The sequence below is a fragment of the Alexandromys fortis genome, unplaced genomic scaffold (genome assembly GCF_014885135.2).
Source record: "Alexandromys fortis isolate MF-2015 unplaced genomic scaffold, M_Fortis_MF-2015_v1.1 scaffold_63, whole genome shotgun sequence".
Taxonomy (NCBI): Eukaryota; Metazoa; Chordata; class Mammalia; order Rodentia; family Cricetidae; genus Alexandromys; species Alexandromys fortis.
Window position 1 is genome coordinate 3,216,382 of NW_026067953.1, and position 23,813 is coordinate 3,240,194.

The following is a 23,813-nucleotide window of genomic DNA, read 5'->3' on the forward strand; positions in this document are numbered from 1 at the left end:
GGTATTAAAGACTGGGCAATCTCTCTAATACCATACTGCTTTTATTTTAAATACCATACTTCTTATTTCATTTATTTCAATTGATACTTAAAGTAAAATCCGATTTAAGATAGCCTTTTAAAAGTATCTCTAGCTGTCAGAAGAGTTACCCAGTACCTAGTCCCACAATGGAATTACTCATGGATTCCTTTGGAAACAGAGTCATGGAAATGAACACACCATGTCTTTATTATTGGTATTTTTTGAGTCCCTTTCATTCTTTTGACTTTTTTTTTAAATCAAAGGTAAAAATACTGATATTGACCTAAGATGTGACTGAGAATATCATTCTTATGCTCTGTGGAATTCCTTTTGTTTTTCATTTTAAATTTTTCACTCATGTTTGCTCTGTAAATAGCTTCTTTTGTTTTTTCAGGCAATAGACTATAAATTAAAAATCATTGTTTAGTATTGTGGTTCTGATATAATTAAGTTCCTTTTCTTCAAGAGCTCAGCTTCACAAAATTAAGTGCTTAATAAAATAATGTTTTGACTATTTTACACTTTAGCAGCAAACTGAAGAATTGATTTAAAATTTCATTTGGCGCATGAATAGGATTCACTTCTGTGAATGCTAAAAAAAAAATGAACACTAAAAAATACTGGAGACCAGTCTTCAACCCTGGTCAGACTACCAAATAGTAGGATTTGTTTGTTTTGGCTTTTGATTCATTATATAATGAACTGCATAGTTAGTGCAAATTATATATTTCAAGCTGTTCTAGAATGTGCTACACATTCAGTCTGGTCTGAATTCAGAAACCTCCTGCCTCCACCTCTTGATTTCTGAAATTACAAAGGTATACTCCCTGACCATACCTAGGTAATGGCTTTTAGTCACTTGAAATTTTGTTGCAATACTGTAACAATAGTTAGTAAGCTGACATCTGTCTTCTATCTTCATTAATAACTATAGCAATACTTTAGTCTTCAATCCTTCTAATATTTAAGAAGCATCATAAGTAAAGTAATATGGGAGATTGTTTTCCTGTGCTTCTGTGTGCCCAAATAGATGTGTACAATTCTTGTATAGATTCTCTGCACTTCAAAAACCACAAGAGAACTTATTCATCTTTATTTGTGAGGTAGTAACATTTTGAGATTTTTACTGATGGCTAGTCAGTAGACAGGGCAGAACCATTTATGTGTGTAATTAGATGCTGATTTTCAATGACTAAGATTAGTACTTGCAGTGGATAGAAGAATATGACATTGTGTTGTAATAGAAGCGGCGGGGCTGCGTCCCTAGCACCCGGCCACCTCTATTACAGCAAATGGCGCTGACGTGGACAACTGTATCCACATAAAGCCTGAGACAGCTTGGGAAGTAATTCTAGAACAAAATGACAGCGTTGTGCATGGTTTCTTGGTAGCAGCACTCTCTCGTGTCTACTCTGCTTGCTAGAGGCAAGCAAGCACTCTCATCTAAGAGAAGCTTCCTGACAGCTTTAGCTGCAAATCTCTGCAGCTCATTAAGAGGTCCTGCCATGAAACACTTAAACGGTGTTGACAAAAAGCTGAACACATGCTTTTTGGTTTTCAGCCGTAGCAGGAAAAAAGCTGCGTTGTTTAAAAATGCCAGCTTTCGGCCTGGGTCTGGAAAAGCCTGGGTTAAAACCGGTCTCGCTGAACATAGTGGACAATGAGGACTACTGAGACCTCAAGAACAATGGCAATGGGTTTTTGATCCTACTGTACCTATTAGGTTCGTGGGAGCCTAGGCAGTTTCGATGCTCACCTTACTAGACCTGGATGGAGGTGGGTGGTCCTTGGACTTCCCACAGGGCAGGGAACCCTGATTGCTCTTTGGGCTGACGAGGGAGGGGGACTTGTTTGGCAGAGGGGGAGGGAAAGGGGAGGCAGTGGTGGGGAAGAGACAGAANAAATAAATAAATAAACTTTTTTTTTTTTTTAATGCGGGCTTTCTGGGCCATCCTGCCAGGGCAAACTGACTGAGGAAGGAGGGCCAACTACCGAGAGAAGACTTGACTGTTGTCTGTTGTAGCTCACTGGCTGGCAGGGACCTTGAGATGCCATAAAATGTGGCTATAAACATGGCTAGAGCCTGTATCTCTGCCACGAAGCTGGAAAGCTAATGAATGGACTGGATCTACCTGGCAAAGCCACGGCTTTAATCCTACTCATATTGCTCAGTAATTTAAAGGCTCCTGTGGTCAGAAAAAGAGAGATATACATTAAAGAGAGATTCAAAGACAAAAAAAATTCTAAATGGTTTACTGTGTGTTAAAAATATATGCAAGCTAAAAGTTAAAAGTTCTTAAAAGGAAAAAAGAAAGTAGTTGGGTGTGGTAGTGCACACCTTTAATCCCAACACTTGGGAAGCAGAGGGAGATTGACTTCTGTGACTTCCAGGTGTGGTAGCACATGCCTTTAATCCCAGTGCCTAGAAGGCAGAGACAAACAGACCTCTGTGAGTTCAAGGTGTAATAGCATACACCTTTAATCTTAATGCCTGAGAGGCAGAAACAGGTGGATCTCTGAGAGTTCAAGGACAGCCTGGTCTACAGAGTTATTCCAGGACAAAGATACAGAGAATATAAAATAAAAGTAAAAATAAATAAAATAGAGGTTAAAATAAAGCGTATAAAGATGGAAAATACACAGAGAATCTTGATATTGTATGCTATTATGCTCTCTTTGAATTGTTTGAATGCTGAGGAGGAAGCAACAGCTGCCAAAAGATATTTGTTTATAAATGCTGCTGAACTAATCCAACATAGATATTTTGAAAATGTGTTGACTTTGAAATTTGGATCTAAGGACATGTTGCTTTGGAAAGGAGTTTCTTATTTTGTTTTCACAGAGGGTGAGAGTCCGTGGATTTCTTCTATTCCTATATGGTATGATGGACCACGCCCTCCTGAAGGGTTGCTGTAAACATCTTCAGAAAATTGCTTCGCTCAACTGCCAACTGAGATGAAACTAGCACACAGGTTATACCATGAAAGACCTAAATAGCAGCGCCCCCATTTAGCAGGAAGCAGTTTGGAGAGAAAAAACTGTGCCCATGTTCCCAAATATGGTTTATAAAGTTCTTTTACATTTAAAGGGGGATATGATATAGGTATGAATAATTTACATTGATATGGATTTTGCTTTAGTGATTTAAATTTAAGGTCAATTTTGTTATATGTATATGTGTTTCTGATCTTGATTAAGGTATTGTGATTGTGTATTTCATTTAAAAATGTTATGTATATAAGTTGTTAATGAATAGTTATCTATAATAGTCAAGCTTGTAGTTATGTTAATTAAGATTTTCTAGATGTACATAGATATATTTTAGATTGGCATTCTTCATATTTTTCAAAGACTATAGAATATGGCATTTTAAATGTTTTAAAAACTGAGGACTTTTCATGACAATGAGACACTCTGCTCCTGGCAGCACCAATCTACTTCAAAAAAAAGATGGGCATCGAAGAGGATCCTTATGGAGTTTGATAGCCATTTGGGCAAGAAACTGCTCTAGCCTGGACTGTTGCATAAACTGGACACAGAGAACCCACAGAGAGAGGACTACTGAACTTGCTTAAAGGTGAGATGACCTTTTGGGGTTCCTGACTCATGAAAGAGTCTGCAAGACATTCTTCAGGACAAGCAGATATTGACTGCCTTTGAAATTTCCTGCTTTGTGGAAATGTCTGCTGGAAACTATCGGCCTGTAGGCCGAAGATGGATGCCCCAACGGTACAAAAGAACTTTGGGTGACTATACAGGCAGCAAGATGTCTCTGTCATTTCTAGAATTTTATAAGTTGCTTATTTCTTGTTTACTTAGGTAATATTATATCTTTCTGGAGTCTTTGATGCAGTTGAAGAATAGATAGATAGTTATAGTTGTTTTCCTTTGTTATGATAAAAGATAATGTAGATATAAATATTGTAACTGTAATTCTTACTTGATAACTGTTTTGTTATATGTAATTTTGCTATGTTAAAGTTAAAGCCTTCCTTTTTGTTTAAACAGAAAAAGGGAAAATGATGGAGGAAGGTCATTGGTTAAATAAACTGCCTTGGACCTGATAGGTTAAAACATAGGTTGGAGGAGTAAAGAGAACAGAATGCTGGGAGGAAGAGGAAGTGAGCTCGGAGACAGCTCTGCTCTGGAGCAGAGAGGCCATGCTCTGCTCTCCAGGGCAGACGCAAGCAATGAAGCTCCTCTGACCCAGGATGGATGTAGGCTAGAATCTTCCCGGTAAGACTGATGTTACACAGATTATTAGAAATGGGTTGATCGGGATATCAGAATTAGCCCGTAAGAGGCTAGAGCTAGTGGGCCAAGAAGTGCTTAAAAGAATACCATTTGTGTGTTGTTATTTCAGGGAATAAGCTAGCCAGGCAGCTGGGGTGCTGGGGACACAGCCCCGCCGCTCATATTTCAACAACATTGCAAATTTTGGTTTTATTAGGGTATGTTTTATGTTTGCTTCAGCATGTGACACAAAGACAGAAATATTATGAAAACCTCCCCACGACTAAGATTATAAATATTACCTGACAGGTGTCATATTGGTAAAATTATTTTCCTGTACTTTCTAAAACAATTATCAGAAACAGCAGAATCTGTTTGCTATGAGCCAGACTGTGCTGTAACTAGAACAATCAACATATAGTCTGAACAGAATAACTGCTCAGTAAGTTGATGAGAAGAAAAAGAGAAAAGTATCTTTGGTTCAGAAAACAGGGGCTTTTGTCTTAAAGAATAGAGAACAACTCCATATGATCAGCACAAGACCATAGTAAAGGCTGAGGAGGGAGAGGGCAAGAGGGTAAAAGGATGAAGAGAACTTACATTTCTTCCTTACAATTGTTGACACAGAATGCTCAACAACATTGGGAAAGAAAATAATTCCCAGATTTAGGTAAAGTGCAATATTTTCACAGTAAAAGAGAGTTTAAGAATGAGAAACATGCTTGAAAACCAAGAACTGGAATGCTGAAACAGGAGGATAATGATTTTGAGCACAGCCTAAGCCACACAGTAAATGGGGAGAAAGAAAGAAAAGAAAAGGACAAAATGCTGAACTATTCAATGACTACCTTCCTTCTGAAGGTTCATTTTATTTTCTTTTACCTTCCTTATTACCAGTGGTGTAAAAGGAAAATGATCAGAATTTGCACTCTGAGGGATCCCTAATATGAACTTTTGAGTGTAAAATGGTGTCTGAAGAAAGCTTTGAGAAAGCAAACAGAAAAGGAGGGGTGGGTGGGACTCTTGTAAGTTCTTCCTGTCTAGCACACTTCCATGGCACCCTCTCCACTTCTCCCCTTCCCAAGTGCCTCACTCTATATTCCTCCAAGTTCTCTGATTTTTTTTTACCACATTCACCCTATTCTATACACCAACAGTGTCAGTATAAACTCTGCCTTCCTCTCTATCTGCTCATTTCTACTTAGACTGATAAAACACACACACACACACACACACACACACACACATGTATCTAATACTTTCATCAACTCTTTGGGTAATTGTATTCCTTCTCAATGCACCATTTCTCCACCATAAAAGTCTAGAAATGAAAACAAGAAGGCAAACAAAAAGCAAGGATAACCAAATCACTCCTGGATTACAGAGAACTGTTGGGGATATCACCATCTACAATTTCAAACTGCACTACAGAGCTATAGAAATAAAAGCAGCATGGTATTAGCACAAAAAAGAAATATTGGTCAATGTAATAGAATAGAAGACTGAGAGTTAAATCTATATACCTACAGACACCTGATTTTAGCTAAAAATACACACTGGCAAAAAGACAGTGCCTTTGACAAATAGCACTATTCAAACTGGTTAGCTGCATATAGAAAAATATAAATATAACAATACTTATAATTTTGGACAAATCTCAATTATAAAGGAATCAAAAACATCAACATTAAGACCAGATACAATGATTCTTACAGAAAAGAAACTAGGGGATTATCTTGAACTCATTGGCAGAGGAAAAGACTTTCTGCACAGAACATTGTTAGCACAGGCACTAAAATCAACAATTAATAAATGGGACCTCATAAAACTGAAAAGCTTTTGTATGCCAAAGGACACCATCATTCAAACAAAACAGCATGCTATGAAAACAGAATAGGAAAATATTTTTATCAGATACATATCTAATAAATGGCTAATATCAAAAATATATAAAGAACTCAAGAAAATGGGCAGCAAAAAAAAATAACTCAATTTTTAAAAGGTAGTAAGGATCTAAACAGAGAATTTTCAAAAGTGGTTGAGAAGCACTTTTAAAAAAATATTTAACATACTTAGTTATCAAGGAAATTCAAATTGAAACTATTTTGAGATTTTATCTTAAAGTAATCAGAATGGCCAAGATCAATAAAACACAGATACTTTCCTTTGTTTTGATTAGAACAACCCTATTCATTGTGTGATTTGATGAATTGTGTGTTTATTGTTAATTTTCCTACCAGAATTATGGTATGGGCCAGTTAATGCTTGTAACTGCTTTGATTCACTGTGGAGATGTTGCTGGTTATAAAAAGGTTAGAGCTTCTCTGATAAAAAAAAAAAAAAAAAAAAAAACATTGACATGATGCAAATGAGTCCTTAGACTTGATATGTTTAATAAGACAAATTTGGATTTTGATGCAACTAAAACCACTAAGGATATCCTAGAATAATATAAAAAAAGCCATGCCTTCTTGGTCACTCTCTACTCCTTTATTAGGAGATGATGTAACCATAGGAGCTTATATGTGTCAAATTTTATCTACTTGTTTATAATTATCTTGTTATTTGTGAACTCTCTCAATGCAAAGTTGGCTCAGAGGTGGATAGTGTCTACCAATGCATTCTCCTTTAACCCTTTTGTAAAGAAAGGCTGTTAGTCAATGACAGGTAAGGTCTTTTTTTCCTCCAGGCAGTCTAAGACAGAACGTGGTTGACAGATTGCATGCACTAATGATGGATAAGCCTGGAAGGTGAAAGAAGACAATCTAAGCCAGGCACAGTAACCTGTCTTATAGCATAAGCTTTAATAAATAAATTTTAAAAGGAGGAATATGTTGGAGCCCATAGATGTAAATCAGCTTTTCCTTGACCATAGGTCAGAGAGTTTATCCCTGTTCTTTTTCCTTCAAGTTTAGGATAGGAGGTTTGACCCAGGATGTGACTGACTACAGGATGCTTGGCCTAAGGTAGGGTCACTCCATGTTCTGCCTAAACAACAGAATACTTAAATTAGGATATAGCCACTTGATGTTTCAGGTATTAAAGAGGTAATTGTTCTGCTTGTTCTTTGTGTCATGGTAAAGCAATCTTTGTCTTCTCTCCCCTCTACTTGACCTCTTTTGGATTAGGGTATATAACAAATATGGAAAAGAAATGTGGGCAAATTTAGTACTCACTGGGTTGCCCTTCTGACTCTATTCTGTTTCTCTTTCTATTTCTTTCTTTTGTATCTCTGTTTTTTTTTTTTCTGCCTAACAATTCTAATCTATATGCCCCTACCCTAGAATGTATGAATGTGTCAAGGTTAAACCCTGACAATTATTCAATCATCAAAAATAAAATTATTAAATTCACAGATAAATAAACTAGGAAAAAAATCATCTGGAATGAGGTAACTCAGACCCAGAAATACAAATGTAGCATATATTCACTTAAATCTAGATTTTAGCTGTTAAGTCATTGATAAGCAAGTTATAATTCATATATTCACAGAGGTTAGGTAGAGGGCATGTCAGTGTGGGGGAGGGATGTATCTCACTAGAAAGACGAAATACAATAGAGAGTTAAGAATTGGCAAGGAATGAAATGGAATAATCAAATGGGAAGGAGGAATGAGGAAAGAAGGGTAAAGAAGGAAGATCAGGACAGCTAAAACTAAGGGCCATTGGGGGATTATAAGAAAACCTAATACAGTAAAAGTTTTTTTTAAATTATACCTGTATGAAGCCAATTTAAATAAAATCGCCAAATAGTGGGTGAGACAAAGCCCAAAATAGATATACATGTCTTATCATCTACTGAAACTTCTAGTACAAAGAATGGGTTATATCTAATCAAGTTCTTGACTAAAGTGATCCCAGAAGAATCACACAACCCAAACTATTGCTAAGGCTATTGGTAGCTTTCCAAAAATTGATAGTAAGGCTCTCTTGCTTAAGACAGCACTTACACAACTCATTGAACACAGGGAAGTCAAGCTGGTACTTACCTAGAGCAAGCCTGCATACCTATGGACTAGTGTTTACTATACTGGAAGGTACAATGAATATTATGAAAAAAGGTAAATTTATTTAGAAAATCATTGACTAATCCAACGTCCGAAGATTTGAAGTTGTTTTACTGTAATAACTTTAAGATTCTTTTGCTCTTATGGCTTGAAATTCACAATTTTATATTTTTGTCACGTGTAAGTGAGTGTGTAATGTGCTTTTTGTGTTTATGTGTGTGGTATGCTGGGTGTTGAATACAGGGCCTTGAATATCCTATCTAGGCAAGTAACCTACCACTAAATGACCTACTCAGCTTTTAATCCATTTTGAGTTAACTTTTACATAGTATGTGATAAGGGGGAATCTAAACTTATTCTTCTGCATGTACATACTCAGTTGCAAAAAATTCATCTGTTGAAATCATTATTATTTCCTCGTTAAATAACACTGAGATCTTGCCAAAGAAATAGAAGTGCAAAAACTTCTCTGGCAAACATCAGATAATCCTTAATTGTGTGGAAAATTAAGGAAAAAGAATGCGCTCCAACTATGAACCTTGGAGGAGGAGAGCTGAGAATATTTTTACATGAATTAGATTTGATATTGTGGTGGATTAGTTTTTAAAAATACATCCCCAAATTCCTCTGAGATTTATTTCCACCTTTATGGTTCTCCTTTTTCTGCTTGAAATAACACCAGTCTGGAAAAACAGTCATATTTGCCTTTTGCCAAGACATGGAAGGGTTATAATACAATTAAAGAATGAAGAAAAAACAATCAAGTGGCCCATAGAACTATGTGTATTTTGATTCAGTTGGTTGTGCTTAAAGTGCAAAGGAATCTTTTAAAGTGATTATTTATGAGAAGAGAATTATTCAAAATGATTTTAATATTAATATCCACATCTTTGAGTTTGATTTTTTGTGGATGAGAAAAGTCCAATGTTGTGAGTGTAGAATGAGCCTCTTGGGACTGATACAGATGATGGCTCCATAAAGTGGATTGGATGATGGTGCAGGTGGAAGGCTGCTTCCCATTCTATGCCCATTATGGTTCAGGGGCAATAATAATGTTCACATAAAAGCTACAGATTGGTCCAGAATGGGTACTATAAAGACAGCCTTTTCTTAATCGTGTCACCATTTTGTGTCTGCTGGCTTGGATTACAGCCTGGATGTTCAAAGGCAAGGCTATAAATGGATAATGTTGAAAAGCATGTCATCATGAACCAGAGTAATCTTTGTAAAACATGATAATTCTATCCCCCAAACCAATCCCCCAATATAAAAACTTTAAATGGCTTCCTAAAATGTCCTTTTTAAAAGATGTTTGTGCACATTGCTTAGCTTTTCCTACCTCTTAACAGTCCTCATTCTCCAGGTCTCAGACCTCATAGTCTTTCTCTAGGATTGCCAAACCCATTCCTAGTTTATGGCCTTGTGGTCCTTTCCTCTCCTTGAAATGTTCTTGCTAATGGGATTTCCATAGAGAGTTGGTTTTATCATTAGTGTCTCTGCTGCTTTCATTATCTTCTTAGTGCTTAACATTCTCATCTTAGCTGTCAATCTGCCTTTCCCTGTCTTTCTGTCTCTAATCTCTTTGTCTCTGTATCTTCCAGTCTCTCTGTCTCTCTATCTCTGCTTCTCTCTATGTATCTCTCTCTGTGTTCTCATACTATTTTATTGATCCACTTACCTCTTCATCCAGCCCTTAATAAATCTCATTATCTAAATCTGTCCAAATAGAGTAGCAATACTCCAGGAATACATACCCTTTCCTTCATTTTTCCATGAGTCTGAGAGTGTGATACCTGAGCAAATAGGACATTCCAGTGTTCTCTAATATGCTCTGTGTAGGATTTCTGAGCCATGTATAGTTTTATCTTGGTCTCCCTGGAGCAGTGCAACAAAGCTCTGCCAACAAGTGAATTCCCTGGCCTGACCGTGACATTTCTTTCTAAACCTCTGTTTTCTCAGAGTGTTGAATGTACACTACACAGACACCCCATCCACGATAGCTAGAGCAAAAGCTGAGTTCAGTCCCAGGGGCTCAGTTCAGGAATGGCTTAATCCTCCTGTGCTCTTGCAGGTGTTTTGTTAGGTGCGTCTTCAAATCTCTGTGATGACTCTGACAGCCTGTTTCTCCCACGGAGGGAGCATCTGGCTATTTGTCTAAAAGAAGATGCAACGGAAATTAGTGTCGGCCTCATTTGAAATCTTCATCTGAATTAGCAGGGAAGGCACGGCGATGAGCAGAGTGACTTGCTGCGGATGAAACACAGGACCAAACGCATGCATATATGAGGACAGAAGCTTATCTGATAATATGCCTGCTTTCTAGTTTATACTTGAATTAACATTTTCTATCCCATGCAATCAATTTGACAGATGATGCAATCCACACATTAAAAGCATACATTAAGGGCTGGAGAGATGGCTCAGTGGTTTAGAGCACCGTCTGCTCTTCCAGAGGTCCTGAGTTCAATTCCCAGCAACCACATGGTGGCTCACAACCATCTGTAATGAGATCTGGCGCCCTCCTCTGGAGTGTGGGCATACATGGAGGCAGAATGTTGTATACATAATAAATAAATAAATCTTAAAAAAAAGCATACATTAATCAGTAAAAAGAAAATACAAAAATTAAGAATAAAAATAAAAATAATTTTGAATTAACCTACCCATTATTGATACATTTTTAAGTAATTCTTTTTTATGTTTGAGATTATAATATAATCATATCATACCTTTTCCTTTTCCTCCCCATTAAAACTCTCATGTGCTACCCCTTTGCTTTCTGGAAAACTCATGATCTCTTTTTTAAGTGATGAAACTGAAATGTCGTCCTCACCTCTCATTGAGGAAGCCTCTCTTTGTAACAGACAGAGACCATTACAGAAAACTGCAAGTAATATAATGTAAAGTTGGAGCCCATTCTCAACTGATACATTTATAATCTATTGACTGCACCTAAGGTTTAGGGATGGTCACAGAAAAAAAAAAAAAAAAAAAAAGAGTAGAAAGATGGTAAGTACCAGAGGAATAGGAAGGGAAGCCTGCTGTGAGATTATGTCTCCCAGAAACATCAGATGCTACATCTAAGAAGTCTCAACAACATGGCTGTCTACACATGAGAACAAAGATGACACTAAAAGACATGCTACTATGAGAGGGGAAAAGCTCATGGGACCTCAGTCCTAGACAAAGAACTGCAGGCAACTAAAGAATGCTCAGAGCAGGAGACACAATCTTCCCCCAGAAAAAGCACGCCAATTGGTTATCCAATACCAAAGGATCAGCCCTCAAAATATATACATGCAAGTAACATTGTACATAGTGGGCAGATTGATATTGTAATATATTTTTGTGTGTGTGCTCAGTAGGTACATTTTATTTTGGGCATTGCTGGGAATAAAACCCATTGCCTTATGCATGCTAAGCAAGTGTTCCATCCCTGAGCTATGTACCTCAGCCTTGTTATTATTAAACTAAATTCAGCAACATTGTGTGTATATGCATGTTTCAAGTAACTTAAATGGAAAAAAAAAAAAGCTCAGGCATGATGACACACAAACCTGGAAATAAAATAGAAACTGAAAGAAGTAATGAAGAGATTGTTGGGGGGGCATATACATAAAAACTGTCCTTAGGGAAAAGGAAACCAATGTTTGAAGGGAATTTTAAAAAATAAGTTGACACTGTTAAGCAGAGACAGAGATCAATTTACCTAAAGGTAGAGAGCAGCCTGAACAAAGAATGGCAAAGATGTGAACTGAGAAGGAGCAAAGGCAACTTCTCAAGTAACTGGACACATTTGAACCAAAGTCCACCAAGATGATCCCCATTTAGCCTTTTCCTGTCCAAATACTCAAAGATTGGTCATAGTCCGTTTTAATTTTACTTCTTAGCCAATCTCTTATATCCTTATTAGCATGTAGTGCTTCTCAGATGAAAACACGCTCTCAATCAAAACAACACTTATTAAAATAGAAATTTCAGAGACAAAGGCAGAGGATGGGGGTGGGAATAGAGTCGGGAGTTCCCAAGTGCTTAATGACTAAATGTTTGGAAGCTACGTTTTGAGAACCCCAGCTAGAAAAATATTCTCTTCTGTTCTACATCATTTAGAGTTACTGTAAACTATTTTTAATTTTTGGCTTTATGTATTTATGTACTTATCTATGTATGTACGTACGTGTGTATGCATTTATTTATTCATTCATTCAGTTAGTCAGTCATTTATGTGAGGCAGGTTCTTGGTATATACCACTGACTGGCCAGATCTCACTATGTAGGTCAAACTGGCCTTGAATTTATAGATATCCACCTGGCTCTGTCCATATGCAAGCACTGAAGTTTAAAGGTGTGTTCCATCACACCAGACCTTGCACTGTAAATTAATTAATAAGACAATATATTTCCACATTTAAATATGAGCCAATATAGTCTTCACCATGTTTTGATCATATGGTTCACAGTAAAATTGCTTAGCTTCTTTTGTGCTCAGATTATCAATAATCAGTCAAGTCTATTATAGGTTTTATAAGGCTTCTACCAGTTTGAAAGTCTTTCCCAAACCTTTCCCTTCTCTTAAGAATCTATAGAAGCTCCCAATAGATCAGCCCCACTGTCTCAGTGGGTGGGTGTACCCCCCGTGGTCCTGACATCCTTGCTCGTGTTCTCCCTCCATCTGCTCCTCATTGGGACCTTGGGAGCTCAGTCCAGTGCTCCAGTATGGGTCTCTGTCTCTATCTTTATCCATCACCAGATGAAGGTTCTATGGTGATATGAAAGATATTAGTCAGTATTGCTATAGGATAGGGTCAGTTCAGGTTCCCTATCCTCAGCTTCCCAAGGGAATAACTGGGGACATCGCCTTGGGCTCCTGGGAGCCATTCAAGGTTCAAGTCTCTTGCCAACACTAAGGTGGCTCTTTTAACTAAGATATGTGCTTCCCTGCTCCCCTATCCAACCTTCCTTTATCCCAATCTTCCTGTTTCTCTAAGTTCCCCCAATCCTCCCCTTCTTACTTTTCTCTCCCTGTCCCCCCTTATCCCCAACCCACCCCACCCCCAAGATCCCAATTTTGTCCCCGGCAATTTTATCTACTTCCCTTAGGCAAGAGGATAACTATATGTTTTTTCTTGGGTTCACCTTCTTCTTTAGCTTCTTTAGGTTCACCAGGTATACACTCCGTGACCTTTATTTATGGACTGTGACTGAAACAGCATGGGATAAAACCGGACTCTCTCATCATGGCGAACAATGAGGACTGATGAGAAGCCAAGGTCAATGGCAAGGGGTTTTGATCCTACTTCATGTTCTGGCTTGATGGGAGCCTATCCAGTTTGGATGTTCACCTTCCTAGACATGGACGGAGGGGGGAGGACCTTGGACTTTCCACAGGGCAGGGAACCATGACTGCTCTTTGGATAGGAGAGGGAGGGGGAGAGGAGGGGGGGGAGGGGGAGAGGAGGGGGGGGAGGGGGAGAAGAGTGGGGGGAGGGGGAGGGAAATGGGAGGCTGGGAGGAGGCGGAAACTTTTTTTTTCTTATTCTCAATAAAAAAAAAGGGAAAAAAAAGAATCTATAGAAGTTATAGCAAATGAAGATGCAACATTTATCATCTGCTTTCATTGGTCATCTGATCTTTGTACTGTGTGCCTCCATCTCTCTCCTCCTCAAATATATTGTTGCAAGTAGTCCACATACCCACTCTAAATTACGTGCAAGTACACAGAAAGGTAGTTAATCTCTTCATGCCTGTCCGCTAGAGGGCTGCCACACCACCATGTAGTTTGTGACACTTTTAAACTCTCACAATCACCGTGACTCCATTTACCACCACATCATCCCTGTGATAAGTAGAGAAACTTACTCAACTAGTATTGCATAACAGAGGACAGAGATGAGTGTGTGCATAATGAATCACCACATCTCTTTACAATATCTGGCTCACAATCACTATTTTTAAGTAAAATGTATGGATGTCCTTAAAGCACTTATAGATGCTATTAGACAGTAGTTCTGATGTCAGTAAAAGCTTAGTTAAATTGCTTTGTCTATTCAAATTGAATTGCTTAATGCCATTGAGAGTATACCAATAGCTCAGCGCAACCTTCTCAATAAAACTTTTTAGTTTGACTACCACACTCACATTAAGGGACAGATTTAATTCTTACGTAAGTTTCTGGTTTGCATCACAAACTTCTCCCACCTACCCTCCCCCGGACACTTTATCTTTTAAAATTGTTTTTTTGAGCATTTTTAAAAAACAGAAAAGAAAAAATCAAAAATAACTCTTTTACCTTGGTGCACAAATGCTTCACATCCGGTGGATGTGGCAACATCTTGTTGGCAATATGGAAATAGACTCAACAAGAAGAGAACTTCCAGATGCCAAATGTGAAGAAAAAACACACAGAGTAATCCACGACACTAATTTCAGTGTGCCTTGTTATTCTTTATGCATTTCCTGTTGATTCTTTGCATCATCTATTCCATGACTAACAATAATAACTGTATTATCTAGTTAGATAATACAGGTTGTGAGTATTAATCTCTTTGATTAAAAAGATGTTTCTTAAGTATTTTATAAATACCGGGCATAAGTATTGTTTGGTTTCTGGTCAATGGCAGACAATTAATACACATAAAGATATGTAAGAATATAAGTATATAACTTTAATAATGACATGCATAGGGAATAAAGAGAAAGGGGGGAAATAAAAAAACCAGCAACAGTCACCTTACATTGTGTGACCAAGATGACCTCAAGTCAAAGTAACTTTGACCTGTGAAGTAATTTTAAGAAAATATCCACCAAGTAGGAAACAAGGATGGCCATTCCAGGGAAAGCAAAAAGGACAAACATAGAATACCCCCAAGAAATCATGAGATATTACTGTGGGCTCTATGTAACTATTGAATTTCTAAGAAACTGCATTTCTACCAATCAAGATTAAAGTACTTTCAGAGGAAAAAAGAAGTACAGGACTGAATCTTGAGGAACTGTAGCAACAGGGTTATTATTATTTTCTATAAAGAATTCCAATAATGAAGGTGTTTCTTAATCTTTAGCAGGCACAGCGTTCAAAATATTTAACACCCAAACCAAATGGACAGTGGCAGGCATGGTGTTTGAAGTCAGCTCTTGGGGTATTGCTGTAAACAGAACATCAATAAGTAATACATCACTGGCGGGAAATGGTGCTGCAAGCAGATAATAGCCTTTTCTACCTTATCAGCATCACAGAGCTACTGCAATCAGCACCACAGTTTTCAGAGTTCTTTGTCACTTGTATTGGCCATTACCCCACAGCAAAATGCCATCCAAGAGAGAGAGCCCAATACAGTGATGTCCATTTTACCATCCATAGTGTAAGGCCCCCAACTCAATGTTACTTCTAGATTAGACTTCTAATAGCCACCAGAATATTTAACAATTTATTCTCTAATCAATTACTTTATTATCAATTTTGTTACTCAAATTCACTATCAAAATCATCTGATATTTGATTATCTGGTACAAAATAAATATTTTTTCTGGAAATTAAATATAAAGGAATAAATAATATGTTCCAAAAATCCCACTTTTATGAAGTTTATATTGTAATGAGAGAATAAGAAATTAAAAAGATACATGAAGGAATTGTAAGATCTTTTATGCAGTGGTAAGCAAAATAAGTAAACCATGGATTAAAGGTAAGGAACACAGACAAGAGGTTTAAATTGTAGTCAGCATTGCCTCTCCAAAAGGGTAATTCTATAATTTTGGATCACACGGAGACACAAGCACTAACTGTATACTTGATTGTACGGAGGATAATCCAAGCCAGTATGATGTCAAATGGCATGGCGCTGAGACAGGAATAACAAAAGCATGCCAGAACCACAAAAAGAAAGAGATAGAGGGAGAGCAAGCAAGAGGGATGGAGGAAAGAAGAAAGGAAAGAAGGAAGAAAGGGAGGGAGGGAGGGAGGGAGGGAGGGAGGGAGGGAGGGAGGGAGGGACCTGCAAGTGGAATGCAGGGTCAGAGGAAGACCTAAGGCACAGCAGGAATGAAACACACCACCTGTGTCTTGGACGGCAATAACAAAGCTCAGAGTTTGACCTCTGAGTAAGCCAGGAAGTCAGTAGAGGTTCAGATCAGAGCATCAATCAACACAGTGAGGTTCTGGTATGGTAAGAAGATGTTTGGTGTCTTTTAGGGCACTTCAGAATCATCAGGGGGTCTTCATCATACCTTCATCAGATAGCTTTGAAAAGGTATCTGTAGCATCATGAAAAACTGATACTACATATCTTCAGTAATAAGTTTCTCTACTCTTCAAGTGCAGTATCTGGGTTGGTTATTAGTTTGCAGAAGGATTATTTAAAATGTGCCATTTGGATAACCTCTTACACACATTCTTGTCTCCTTGGTAGTATGAGTTTTTCTGATTGGGTATACATTATATTAAATATCTAAGGAAACTCTTCTTCCAAACAAAAATTCTGAGCATTTATGGCTGGAGAGATGGCTTAGTGTTTAAAAGCACTGGGTTCTTCCAGAGGCCTGAACATGGCTTCTGCATATACATAGTCACTCAAAACTATTTGCAATTCCATTTCCATGGAATCTGATGCCCTCTTCTGGCCTTTTTGTGGGTCAGGCATGTGGTGACACAGAGATACACATGCAGGTAAAGCGTCTATATACAAAAAGGTTTTGAAGTGGAAAAAATTGAAGAATTCTGAGATAAACTAAAATTCTAATTCTAAAGACCAATCCTTAGACTTTCTCCATCTCCTTCAGGAATAAATTGTAGAAAAATATAAAGATAAAAAAAACTGAAAATACAGTCCTCTGTATATTTTGTATATCAATATATTTCTTTTACAATTGATGTACATAACAAAGATCACATGGTCTTTCTAGGCCCTGCTGACAGAATACTGAGTTCCTTGGAAGTGCCTTGAAGGGGCGTGGCCAAGCAGCAATCACCTGAGCAAAACAAACAGCACAACCCATAGACGAAAGTTATACCAAAGTAAGTGGGGAAACCACAGCTGCCCTGACAAGACTTCCATGAAGAAAAATGGGAATTTCTAATTTACCAAGGAGGCTAACTAGACATGTCCTGGAATTTTACAGCTGAAGATATATAGATTTAAAAGTATACTTAGGGGAACAGAGGTGCAGGCTCAGTGAATTAGCACACTTGGTTCTTAAGCCCTCTGCAGGGTTAGGATTATAGGTATGTAATGCTGTTTCTTGCACTGGTTTTGGGAGTTTGAATTTTAGTCTTAAACCAATACCTGGGTCTTTCTTGACAGCCCACCTCCAGAGTCAGTGAGGAAATTTGTGTTAAAGGAAATAAAACAGAAAGTGACAGAGGACACACAATGTGTATTGTGTGGCCTTGATGGGACACATGACTATGAACAACTGCGCATACATGTGTGCATTCAAAATATATACATATGCACACACATACATACATATACATGAAGATAATAATTAAGTAAAATCACAATGTGCTCCTGAACTGATGAAACCACAGACTCACAAAATAATAATGTATTATGGATCTCAGCTTCTACTTTCAAACCTCACATAACCCTGGTACTGACACCTAACTAGTAGAGAACACACACACATTGAAAGAAAACTCTCACTTTTGAGTTGAGATGTGAAATCTAAATAAAATCCTAGCAAATCAAGTTCAACATGCTATTAAAAATAATACATTGCAAATAGTGTTTGTTCCAAGAAAACAAGAGTTGTATGACATTAGCAATTCTAATATTATAAGGCTTACATCATCAGAACAAAAATAAAATCTTTCTTGCTTCAAGAGATGCTACAATGTGTAATAAAACTAAAATCCCAGGTCCAGGGAAAGTTTTGAAAATGGAAGTCTCAAACAAGAGATGAAAATTATAACTAACTGCATATTAATATATAATTATCAAATACTATCAAAATTTGTTGAGATGTTTAGGTGGGTAAATAGAAAATCAAAATAAACATTTCTGTGTAAATGCTCAAGAGCAAGCATATGGATGTCAGGACACACCCTTGAGTGGCAGCCCTTAGTTTCCACCTCGTTTGAAACACAGTCTGTGTAGCTCTGCTTTCCTAGCCTACGACCTTCCTGGGATTCTCTTCCCTTCCTTTCTCATCTCAGTTTAGGAACAGTGTGAATACAGGCACCTGGATTTGTGTGGGTTCTGGGGATGCAAACTCAGGCCTTCAGGTCGTTACACTTGCACAGCCAATACTTTACCTACTGAGCCAGCTCTCCAGTTTCACAAAATTTTAAAGTCAAAGTTTTGTGTATGCCAGCCATTCCCCCATTGTGACACAGTAATGTAAAATAAAAAAATGAATTCTAGTACGAGTACTAAACAAATTACAACACACACCTATATATGAATAAACTTAAAAAGAAAGCTATTTTGAGGAAATGTAGACCATTACTGAAGAACATAGAAAACTCTTAACAAATTGAAGACAAAATGAGGAGATCAGGAAAGAGACAAGTTGTGAATTTAGTTCTGATATTAAAGGAGCCAGAATAAAATTGTCAATGGCATTTGAAAAGCAGGATATGGTGATTTCTAAGCTTACCTGGAAGAATAAATTAAGGACATTTCTCTCAGAGAATCTGGAAAACCAGAGCTGGAGGAATTTTGAGTATCAGCAAACAGTCTCTAAGAGTCAAAATCAGATGGTACCTAATCATAGCAAAAAACAGAAAAATAATCAAAAACTTTCCTCGTTTTACCGATGGAGACAAGATACCTTACAGTCGGGATTTGGATGCTACAAAAAGGGGTGGAAGAAATCTATAAAAAGATTTATAAACTTTATAAAAATTAAAAATTGATTTAGGTTAAAGACGATAACGTACTTTGGAAGCATGAAGAGACAATTTTCAAAGCACTGAAATCTTTCCCATTTTAAGACAGTAAAAGAAAATAAGTCCATTAATTCTCGTCGTAAGCATCCCTATGAAAATAGGCTTTACTTGGTATGTTGGCCACAATTATTTAGAGTGTGTCCTAATTTGCTTTCTGTTGCTGTGATAAACCAACGAGAATGAGGGATTACTTGTTTTACACCTCCACATCAGCGTCCACCCTCATCGATGGAATCCAGAGTAGAAACTCAAGTCTGGACCTGGAGGCAGGAACTGAAGCAGAGACCGTGATAGACCACTAATTCACTTACCGATTACGAACTCTTCATGGCTTCTAACTGCCTTTCAGAAACAGCCCTGACACCACTGACCTAGGCTGTGACCTCCCGCATGAATCAGCAACCAGGAAAAATGCCCGACGTGCATTTCCACTGACCAATCTGATGAAGGCAACTCCTCAGCTGATCGTCTCTCCTCCCAGGTTCTTGACACGTTGACCGAAACTACCCAGTACAGTGTACAGTTTCCCGGCTTTTTCGTGGTAAGTACGGCATAGGTGAAAGGCAGATTTAGAACAAAAGAAAAATAAAAACATGAACTGTAGTCTTAAACATAATATTTGGCACATATGTAATCTTGGGAAATTTAAGATTTTATAACTCTGACTCTTCATTAACATAATTATGCTGCCGGGCGGTGGTGGCACATACCTTTAAATCCCAGCACTCAGGAGGCTAGCCTGGTCTACAAGAGCTAGTTCCAGGACAGGCTCCAATGCTACACAGAAACCTTGTTTCGAAAAATAAAAAAATAAATAAATAAAAACACAATTATGCTAATTAAATCTGTATTTGAGTGTATAAAACAGAAAGCCCATTTTAAAGCCAGAGAAACCGTGAGCTTCAATTCACTTCCAATGGTCGTTTCCAGTCTGATTGCATGGCTTAAGAGCTACGCACATCATTGGCTGTGACTGTCCAAATAAGTCTTTGTGGATAGTCAGAATTCTCTCCCTGCTCCTTATTTCTGAATTACAGCAAGTAAAAGCCTCAGAAAAGATCTAGCAGATTTTCTGCAGCCAATTTTCATTTAAATTCATGAGAGAGAGAGAGGGAGAGGGGAATGAAGATTTGAAGATGGGAAAGAAAAATCAGTGCCCTCATTACAGCTGAGGCTGACAATCAGGGGTACAGTTGCAATGTATTTTAGCCCTGGTTATGATACTTTTAGTATTATGGGCAGCTGAGAATCAACAATAAGTAGCTTCCTGTGGCTTCAATAACTCCTGTTTCCCGAAAACTGGAAGCAATTTTCTATGACATTTACCAGATCAAATCCTCAATGTTTGGGTAACTCCCTAGTAGCATCGCTTCCTCTCGATGAGTAGCCTATTCTCAATTGTAATTACTCAACATTTTAACCCTGTCATTTTCCTAACATACTATCCTATTATCCTGAGCTCCTTTGCATCTGATAGGGATAATTCTGTCTTTTCTGAACTTGTTCCTCCCTTGATTTGCTGAATGCTGACACTGAGCCCAGTCCAGCTTCTCTGGTGGCAATTTCCTCATCAGATCCCCTAAATCTTTGTCCCCTTTTTAAAAACTACCATACAAATTTTAGCAAAGAAGCGATTGTACCAGACCTGAACTGCTGCCAAGCCTAGTGACACCTCCCAACTCGCTGATTTTAAGCAATTAAGGCCGATGCAAATATCCACATCTGCCAATCAATTGATTTTCTACACACCAGTATATTCTGCAGATTGGCTGGGTACAGAGTTTCTCTCCCCACAGACTGCAGCTGTGGATTTGCAACTTTTGGATTTCTGTTCATATGCCATTTGAAAATTTTGTTCGGCAAAAAATAAAACTTTTCTGCTGCTATATATATATATATATATATATATATGTATATATATTATCAGTCAGCATTTTCCATAAGGACTGTACAAGGAAAGGATACCAGAGGAAAAATTAGTGACTCAGTCAAGATGAATAATCAGAGATTTAAACCACACTCTAACCCACTGTTTTAATGCTCTGATGCTCGTATGGATGGGCTTGGCTACAGATCTGGGAATGCCCCAAAGCCTTGAAAGGTGAGCATCAGACAGACATGCTCTGTGCTTGACTGTACACTGGGATTCAAATATATACCTTCATGTGAATATTTGCCCATATAATTATTTAGCAAATACTGAGGATTATGTTGATAGTCTGTAGAAATTCTTCTACAGACTTGTCCTTAGGTCTGCTCATTTATATGCCTTCTCAACTCTGAAGGCAATGTTCTGTTAGGGATTCTTTGTTGTTCAGAACAGCCAATAATTAAGCTGTTTAGAAACAAGATAAAACCTTGACTAAAACTGCTAATATAAAATTTATTCATCTTACAAATACTTTCTTTAGTCTCTGTATGTTTGTAGATTGGAATCACTGTTTCCTACCTAAGTAGACAGTGTTTTATATGCCATATTGGTTTGAAGCTATCAAGGGGTCCAAATAATGTGATACGAGTTCTCAACATTTTCTGTAGAAATCATATGGCCTTGGAAAAAAGTTGTTAGCTAATTATTAGTTTAATTATTCAAATATTATCAGAAAATGTAGAAACGTACCCATGAAAGAGATTGCAAATAGTAAAATCAATTGAAAATTAGTAAGCAGATTTAATATGCTGATAGAAACTTCCATAACGAACATGACTAACACCAAAGAGGTGCCCCCTTCATTGTATTCAACCATAATCAGTAGTGAAGAAAGCTCTGCTACAGTGGAATATGGAACTTTTAGAGGATCAAGCAACCTATTTAAGAACTTTCAGCACCGTTTTATTCTGTTGAGATGAATGGATGCCCTGGGAGTGGTATCCAGGCATCGTCATTTGACTGCTCTGTTGATAGCCCCAATCCTGGGACTGAGGCACCCAAGGCTACACAATACCTGCAGTGAAGCAAATCAATTGAGCCAAGGAAAGTGATAAGGCACTTCATCAGAAAATCCACACGGGCACAACGCTGATAGAGCAACTGGCAATAATCAGGTAAAACAACACATTTCCAAGAAATAGAAGAAGACAAGAGAGTAATGAACATCAAGAGGGGAAATGCGACCAGCCCTGGCGACTCTACTCAGAGAGGAAGCAATAACGGAGGGCACAGAAGCAGCTATTAACCTTGATGACTGTGGAGAGAAGGTAATGGGCTTGGAAGTTTGGGCACAGAGCTCAACTCTTGATCCACAGGAAGAATAAATTCTTTCCAACACAGAATTGCCTGTTTGATTTGTTTTTGTAGCTTGCAAATAAAACATCCCATATGTTTCGGATTGAGAGTGAAATGGAGGGGAAAATAAAACATCCCACATTCAATGTGAGATCCAAATGTTCTTAAACATTTCCTTCAAGAAACGGTATCCTATTATGGTCTCAAGAAATATTAGGATGGACAGGGAGTACAATTCATATAGAATGTGTACAGGTATCTGCAGAAAGTAATTGTCTTGAAGAGTCTCTAAACTGTTCTATTTCTTGTTGGGGAAATATAACTTTCAATTCTTTGGGTATTGGTTGATTATGTATAATAATAAATTAAAATTTTTGGTGATGTAAGATTAATACTATTATTTGAAAATTCAGATTTCAGATAGCATCAATAGGCAATACCTAGTTCATACTTAAGACATGAACATAATAGAAAAATGAAAAGAAATTTTCAAATGAGACATTCCTTTCCCAACAACTCTCTTAATTTGATTTTAAAGTATGCAATGCTGTTTGGAGGGTGAAACTTAATTGCATTTTATTATGTAGGTTTCCTAAACATTCTTTTTAAACTAATGATATTGGTAGATTCATACTTACCCAGATTTTCTAAGTACTAACCCATAATTCTCATTTTTGTGGACTAGGTTCACAATTTTAAATAACTCAGGTTAAATTTTTTCTCATGAGTGGCATGTGAGAAAGCTTTAAGTAGTTTTTTTTTTCCTAACTAGCAAATTTTCCCAAAACAATTTAATGGTGAGCCCATCCCATTCTCCTTATTTTTAATTACTCTGTAATGATCGGATGTTTATCTATTCACAGTATATTTCCAGAGTGCCACTCCAGGTGCTGTAATCCAGTTATTGATTTTGTATCTTCACTGTGTATTCTATTCATTGCCATAGTTTTAGTGCTTTGGCTAGTTTATTGAAGTCTCACTCTATTATCCTTCTGAAATTTCTTTCTCATATATTCCCCTACTGGTGTTTTAGAAGTAATTTTGCAGGATCAGCAAGACGGCTCAAAGGGTACGGGTTCATGCCATGAAATCTGTCAACTTAAGTTCAATACCTACTGTAAACAGAAGTTCTCGCACCTGCCTGTTCCCAAATACATGGCAGCCACTTCCCAAATTACCACTCAGAGGCTTACATTATAAATGCTTGATCAATAGCTCAGGCTTATTACTAACCAGTTCTTACATTTTATATTAACCCATATAGTAACCTATACTTTGCCATATGGCTAAGTACCTTATCTCAATATGGCATTTTCTTCTTGCTCCCTGCATTTGCCAGTGACTCTCTGACTTTGCCAATCTTTTTCCCATCATCTTTGCTTGGTTGTTCCACCTTTACTCCCTACATGGCTAGTGGCCAATCAGCATTTTATTAAACC